This window comes from Oncorhynchus kisutch, linkage group LG10 (assembly GCF_002021735.2).
Source record: "Oncorhynchus kisutch isolate 150728-3 linkage group LG10, Okis_V2, whole genome shotgun sequence".
Lineage (NCBI taxonomy): Eukaryota > Metazoa > Chordata > Actinopteri > Salmoniformes > Salmonidae > Oncorhynchus > Oncorhynchus kisutch.
The window spans coordinates 45,529,901-45,539,377 of NC_034183.2; positions in this window are offsets into that span (position 1 = coordinate 45,529,901).

The window sequence follows — 9,477 nt, forward strand, 5'->3', positions numbered from 1 at the left end:
TGACAGACCAGCTAGATCTACTGTCTCTATATATTATGACAGACCAGCTAGATCTACTGTCTCTATTATATTATGACAGACCAGCTAGATCTACTGTCTCTTATATTATGACAGACCAGCTAGATCTACTGTCTCTATTATATTATGACAGACCAGCTAGATCTACTGTCTCTATTATATTATGACAGACCAGCTAGATCTACTGTCTCTATTATATTATGACAGACCAGCTAGATCTACTGTCTCTATTATATTATGACAGACCAGCTAGATCTACTGTCTCTATTATATTATGACAGACCAGCTAGATCTACTGTCTCTATTATATTATGACAGACCAGCTAGATCTACTGTCTCTATTATATTATGACAGACCAGCTAGATCTACTGTCTCTATTATATTATGACAGACCAGCTAGATCTACTGTCTCTATTATATATGACAGACCAGCTAGATCTACTGTCTCTATTATATATGACAGACCAGCTAGATCTACTGTCTCTATTATATTATGACAGACCAGCTAGATCTACTGTCTCTATTATATTATGACAGACCAGCTAGATACTGTCTCTATTATATTATGACAGACCAGCTAGATCTACTGTCTCTATTATTATGACAGACCAGCTAGATCTACTGTCTCTATTATATTATGACAGACCAGCTAGATCTACTGTCTCTATTATATTATGACAGACCAGCTAGATCTACTGTCTCTATTATATTATGACAGACCAGCTAGATCTACTGTCTCTATTATATTATGACAGACCAGCTAGATCTACTGTCTCTATTATATTATGACAGACCAGCTAGATCTACTGTCTCTATATATTATGACAGACCAGCTAGATCTACTGTCTCTATTATATTATGACAGACCAGCTAGATCTACTGTCTCTATTATATTATGACAGACCAGCTAGATCTACTGTCTCTATTATATTATGACAGACCAGCTAGATCTACTGTCTCTATTATATTATGACAGACCAGCTAGATCTACTGTCTCTATTATATTATGACAGACCAGCTAGATCTACTGTCTCTATTATATTGACAGACCAGCTAGATCTATCTCTATGTCTCTATTATATTATGACAGACCAGCTAGATCTACTGTCTCTATTATATTATGACAGACCAGCTAGATCTACTGTCTCTATTATATTATGACAGACCAGCTAGATCTACTGTCTCTATTATATTATGACAGACCAGCTAGATCTACTGTCTCTATCTCTATTATTATGACAGACCAGCTAGATCTACTGTCTCTATTATATTATGACAGACCAGCTAGATCTACTGTCTCTATTATATTATGACAGACCAGCTAGATCTACTGTCTCTATTATATTATGACAGACCAGCTAGATCTACTGTCTCTATTTATTATGACAGACCAGCTAGATCTACTGTCTCTATTATATTATGACAGACCAGCTAGATCTACTGTCTCTATTATATTATGACAGACCAGCTAGATCTACTGTCTCTATTATATTATGACAGACCAGCTAGATCTACTGTCTCTATTATATTATGACAGACCAGCTAGATCTACTGTCTCTATATATTATGACAGACCAGCTAGATCTACTGTCTCTATTATATTAGATACAGACCAGCTAGATCTACTGTCTCTATTATATTATGACAGACCAGCTAGATCTACTGTCTCTATTATATTATGACAGACCAGCTAGATTATCTCTATTATATTATGACAGACCAGCTAGATCTACTGTCTCTATTATATTATGACAGACCAGCTAGATCTACTGTCTCTATTATATTATGACAGACCAGCTAGATCTACTGTCTCTATTATATTATGACAGACCAGCTAGATCTACTGTCTCTATTATATATGACAGACCAGCTAGATCTACTGTCTCTATTATATTATGACAGACCAGCTAGATCTACTGTCTCTATTATATTATGACAGACCAGCTAGATCTACTGTCTCTATTATATTATGACAGACCAGCTAGATCTACTGTCTCTATTATATTATGACAGACCAGCTAGATCTACTGTCTCTATTATATTATGACAGACCAGCTAGATCTACTGTCTCTATTATATTATGACAGACCAGCTAGATCTACTGTCTCTATTATATTATGACAGACCAGCTAGATCTACTGTCTCTATTATATTATGACAGACCAGCTAGATCTACTGTCTCTATTATATTATGACAGACCAGCTAGATCTACTGTCTCTATTATATATGACAGACCAGCTAGATCTACTGTCTCTATTATATTATGACAGACCAGCTAGATCTACTGTCTCTATTATATTATGACAGACCAGCTAGATCTACTGTCTCTATTATATTATGACAGACCAGCTAGATCTACTGTCTCTATTATATTATGACAGACCAGCTAGATCTACTGTCTCTATTATATTATGACAGACCAGCTAGATCTACTGTCTCTATTATATTATGACAGACCAGCTAGATCTACTGTCTCTATATTATGACAGACCAGCTAGATCTACTGTCTCTATTATATATGACAGACCAGCTAGATCTACTGTCTCTATTATATTATGACAGACCAGCTAGATCTACTGTCTCTATTATATTATGACAGACCAGCTAGATCTACTGTCTCTATTATATTATGACAGACCAGCTAGATCTACTGTCTCTATTATATTATGACAGACCAGCTAGATCTACTGTCTCTATTATATTATGACAGACCAGCTAGATCTACTGTCTCTATTATATTATGACAGACCAGCTAGATCTACTGTCTCTATTATATTATGACAGACCAGCTAGATCTACTGTCTCTATTATATTATGACAGACCAGCTAGATCTACTGTCTCTATTATATTATGACAGACCAGCTAGATCTACTGTCTCTATTATATTATGACAGACCAGCTAGATCTACTGTCTCTATTATAATGACAGACCAGCTAGATCTACTGTCTCTATTATATTATGACAGACCAGCTAGATCTACTGTCTCTATTATATTATGACAGACCAGCTAGATCTACTGTCTCTATTATATTATGACAGACCAGCTAGATCTACTGTCTCTATTATATATTATGACAGACCAGCTAGATCTACTGTCTCTATTATATTATGACAGACCAGCTAGATCTACTGTCTCTATTATATTATGACAGACCAGCTAGATCTACTGTCTCTATTATATTATGACAGACCAGCTAGATCTACTGTCTCTATCTATTATATTATGACAGACCAGCTAGATCTACTGTCTCTATTATATTATGACAGACCAGCTAGATCTACTGTCTCTATTATATTATGACAGACCAGCTAGATCTACTGTCTCTATTATATTATGACAGACCAGCTAGATCTACTGTCTCTATTATATTATGACAGACCAGCTAGATCTACTGTCTCTATTATATTATGACAGACCAGCTAGATCTACTGTCTCTATATATTATGACAGACCAGCTAGATCTACTGTCTCTATTATATTATGACAGACCAGCTAGATCTACTGTCTCTATTATATTATGACAGACCAGCTAGATCTACTGTCTCTATATATATGACAGACCAGCTAGATCTACTGTCTCTATTATATTATGACAGACCAGCTAGATCTACTGTCTCTATTATATTATGACAGACCAGCTAGATCTACTGTCTCTATTATATTATGACAGACCAGCTAGATCTACTGTCTCTATTATATTATGACAGACCAGCTAGATCTACTGTCTCTATTATATTATGACAGACCAGCTAGATCTACTGTCTCTATTATATTATGACAGACCAGCTAGATCTACTGTCTCTATTATATTATGACAGACCAGCTAGATCTACTGTCTCTATTATATTATGACAGACCAGCTAGATCTACTGTCTCTATTATATTATGACAGACCAGCTAGATCTACTGTCTCTATTATATTATGACAGACCAGCTAGATCTACTGTCTCTATTATATTATGACAGACCAGCTAGATCTACTGTCTCTATTATATTATGACAGACCAGCTAGATCTACTGTCTCTATTATATTATGACAGACCAGCTAGATCTACTGTCTCTATTATATTATGACAGACCAGCTAGATCTACTGTCTCTATTATATTTGACAGACCAGCTAGATCTACTGTCTCTATTATATTATGACAGACCAGCTAGATCTACTGTCTCTATTATATTATGACAGACCAGCTAGATCTACTGTCTCTATTTATTATGACAGACCAGCTAGATCTACTGTCTCTATTATAATTATGACAGCAGCTAGATCTACTGTCTCTATTATATGACAGACCAGCTAGATCTACTGTCTCTATTATATTATGACAGACCAGCTAGATCTACTGTCTCTATTATATTATGACAGACCAGCTAGATCTACTGTCTCTATTATATTATGACAGACCAGCTAGATCTACTGTCTCTTTATATTTGACAGACCAGCTAGATCTACTGTCTCTATTATATTATGACAGACCAGCTAGATCTACTGTCTCTATTATATTATGACAGACCAGCTAGATCTACTGTCTCTATTATATTATGACAGACCAGCTAGCTAGATTACTGTCTCTATCTCTATTAATATGACAGACCAGCTAGATCTACTGTCTCTATTAATATGACAGACCAGCTAGATCTACTGTCTCTATTATATTATGACAGACCAGCTAGATCTACTGTCTCTATTATATTATGACAGACCAGCTAGATCTACTGTCTCTATTATATTATGACAGACCAGCTAGATCTACTGTCTCTATTATATTATGACAGACCAGCTAGATCTACTGTCTCTATTATATTATGAGACCAGCTAGATCTACTGTCTCTATTATATTATGACAGACCAGCTAGATCTACTGTCTCTATTATATTATGACAGACCAGCTAGATCTACTGTCTCTATTATATTATGACAGACCAGCTAGATCTATTCTGTCTCTATTATATTATGACAGACCAGCTAGATCTACTGTCTCTATTATATTATGACAGACCAGCTAGATCTACTGTCTCTATTATATTATGACAGACCAGCTAGATCTACTGTCTCTATTATATTATGACAGACCAGCTAGATCTACTGTCTCTATTATATTATGACAGACCAGCTAGATCTACTGTCTCTATGTCTCTATTATATTATGACAGACCAGCTAGATCTACTGTCTCTATTATATTATGACAGACCAGCTAGATCTACTGTCTCTATTATATTATGACAGACCAGCTAGATCTACTGTCTCTATTATATTATGACAGACCAGCTAGATCTACTGTCTCTATTATATTATGACAGACCAGCTAGATCTACTGTCTCTATTATATTATGACAGACCAGCTAGATCTACTGTCTCTATATTTATGACAGACCAGCTAGATCTACTGTCTCTATTATATTATGACAGACCAGCTAGATCTACTGTCTCTATTATATTATGACAGACCAGCTAGATACTGTCTCTATTATATTATGACAGACCAGCTAGATCTACTGTCTCTATTATATTATGACAGACCAGCTAGATCTACTGTCTCTATTATATATTATGACAGACCAGCTAGATCTACTGTCTATTATATTATGACAGACCAGCTAGATCTACTGTCTCTATTATATATGACAGACCAGCTAGATCTACTGTCTCTATTATATTATGACAGACCAGCTAGATCTACTGTCTCTATTATATATGACAGACCAGCTAGATCTACTGTCTCTATTATATTATGACAGACCAGCTAGATCTACTGTCTCTATTATATTATGACAGACCAGCTAGATCTACTGTCTCTATTATATTATGACAGACCAGCTAGATCTACTGTCTCTATTATATTATGACAGACCAGCTAGATCTACTGTCTCTATTATATTATGACAGACCAGCTAGATCTACTGTCTCTATTATATTATGACAGACCAGCTAGATCTACTGTCTCTATTATTATATTATGACCAGCTAGATCTACTGTCTCTATTATATATGACAGACCAGCTAGATCTACTGTCTCTATATATTATGACAGACCAGCTAGATCTACTGTCTCTATTATATTATGACAGACCAGCTAGATCTACTGTCTCTATTATATTATGACAGACCAGCTAGATCTACTGTCTCTATTATATTATGACAGACCAGCTAGATCTACTGTCTCTATTATATTATGACAGACCAGCTAGATCTACTGTCTCTATTATATTATGACAGACCAGCTAGATCTACTGTCTCTATTATATTATGACAGACCAGCTAGATCTACTGTCTCTATTATATTATGACAGACCAGCTAGATCTACTGTCTCTATTATATTATGACAGACCAGCTAGATCTACTGTCTCTATTATATATGACAGACCAGCTAGATCTACTGTCTCTATTATATTATGACAGACCAGCTAGATCTACTGTCTCTATTATATATGACAGACCAGCTAGATCTACTGTCTCTATTATATTATGACAGACCAGCTAGATCTACTGTCTCTATTATATTATGACAGACCAGCTAGATCTACTGTCTCTATATATTATGACAGACCAGCTAGATCTACTGTCTCTATTATATTATGACAGACCAGCTAGATCTACTGTCTCTATTATATTATGACAGACCAGCTAGATCTACTGTCTCTATTATATATGACAGACCAGCTAGATCTACTGTCTCTATTATATTATGACAGACCAGCTAGATCTATCTCTATTCTATTATTTATGACAGACCAGCTAGATCTACTGTCTCTATTATATTATGACAGACCAGCTAGATCTACTGTCTCTATTATATTATGACAGACCAGCTAGATCTACTGTCTCTATTATATTATGACAGACCAGCTAGATCTACTGTCTCTCTATTATATTATGACAGACCAGCTAGATCTACTGTCTCTATTATATTATGACAGACCAGCTAGATCTACTGTCTCTATTATATATGACAGACCAGCTAGATCTACTGTCTCTATTATATTATGACAGACCAGCTAGATCTACTGTCTCTATTATATTATGACAGACCAGCTAGATCTACTGTCTCTATTATATTATGACAGACCAGCTAGATCTACTGTCTCTTATATTATGACAGACCAGCTAGATCTACTGTCTCTATTATATTATGACAGACCAGCTAGATCTACTGTCTCTATTATATTATGACAGACCAGCTAGATCTACTGTCTCTATTATATTATGACAGACCAGCTAGATCTACTGTCTCTATTATATTATGACAGACCAGCTAGATCTACTGTCTCTATTATATTATGACAGACCAGCTAGATCTACTGTCTCTATTATATTATGACAGACCAGCTAGATCTACTGTCTCTATTATATATGACAGACCAGCTAGATCTACTGTCTCTATTTATTATGACAGACCAGCTAGATCTACTGTCTCTATTATATTATGACAGACCAGCTAGATCTACTGTCTATTAATATGACAGACCAGCTAGATCTACTGTCTCTATTATATTATGACAGACCAGCTAGATCTACTGTCTCTATTATATTATGACAGACCAGCTAGATCTACTGTCTCTATTATATTATGACAGACCAGCTAGATCTACTGTCTCTATTATATTATGACAGACCAGCTAGATCTACTGTCTCTATTATATTATGACAGACCAGCTAGATCTACTGTCTCTATTATATTATGACAGACCAGCTAGATCTACTGTCTCTATTATATTTGACAGACCAGCTAGATCTACTGTCTCTATTATATATGACAGACCAGCTAGATCTACTGTCTCTATTATATTATGACAGACCAGCTAGATCTACTGTCTCTATTATATATGACAGACCAGCTAGATCTACTGTCTCTATTATATTATGACAGACCAGCTAGATCTACTGTCTCTATTTATATATGACAGACCAGCTAGATCTACTGTCTCTATTATATTATGACAGACCAGCTAGATCTACTGTCTCTATTATATTATGACAGACCAGCTAGATCTACTGTCTCTATTATATTATGACAGACCAGCTAGATCTACTGTCTCTATTATATTATGACAGACCAGCTAGATCTACTGTCTCTATTATATTATGACAGACCAGCTAGATCTACTGTCTCTATTATATTATGACAGACCAGCTAGATCTACTGTCTCTATTATATTATGACAGACCAGCTAGATCTACTGTCTCTATTATATTATGACAGACCAGCTAGATCTACTGTCTCTATTATATTATGACAGACCAGCTAGATCTACTGTCTCTATTATATTATGACAGACCAGCTAGATCTACTGTCTCTCTATTATATTATGACAGACCAGCTAGATCTACTGTCTCTATTATATTATGACAGACCAGCTAGATCTACTGTCTCTATTATATTATGACAGACCAGCTAGATCTACTGTCTCTATTATATTATGACAGACCAGCTAGATCTACTGTCTCTATTATATTATGACAGACCAGCTAGATCTACTGTCTCTATTATATTATGACAGACCAGCTAGATCTACTGTCTCTATTATATTATGAGACCAGCTAGATCTACTGTCTCTATTATATTATGACAGACCAGCTAGATCTACTGTCTCTATTATATATGACAGACCAGCTAGATCTACTGTCTCTATTATATTATGACAGACCAGCTAGATCTACTGTCTCTATTATATTATGACAGACCAGCTAGATCTACTGTCTCTATTATATTATGACAGACCAGCTAGATCTACTGTCTCTATTATATTATGACAGACCAGCTAGATCTACTGTCTCTATTATATTATGACAGACCAGCTAGATCTACTGTCTATTATATTATGACAGACCAGCTAGATCTATCTCTATGTCTCTATTATATTATGACAGACCAGCTAGATCTACTGTCTCTATTTATATGACAGACCAGCTAGATCTACTGTCTCTATTATATTATGACAGACCAGCTAGTACTGTCTCTATTTATATTGACAGACCAGCTAGATCTACTGTCTCTATTATATTATGACAGACCAGCTAGATCTACTGTCTCTATTATATTATGACAGACCAGCTAGATCTACTGTCTCTATTATATTATGACAGACCAGCTAGATCTACTGTCTCTATTATATTATGACAGACCAGCTAGATCTACTGTCTCTATTATATATGACAGACCAGCTAGATCTACTGTCTCTATTATATATGACAGACCAGCTAGATCTACTGTCTCTATTATATTATGACAGACCAGCTAGATCTACTGTCTCTATTATATTATGACAGACCAGCTAGATCTACTGTCTCTATTATATTATGACAGACCAGCTAGATCTACTGTCTCTATTATATATGACAGACCAGCTAGATCTACTGTCTCTATTATATATGACAGACCAGCTAGATCTACTGTCTCTATTATATTATGACAGACCAGCTAGATCTACTGTCTCTATTATATTATGACAG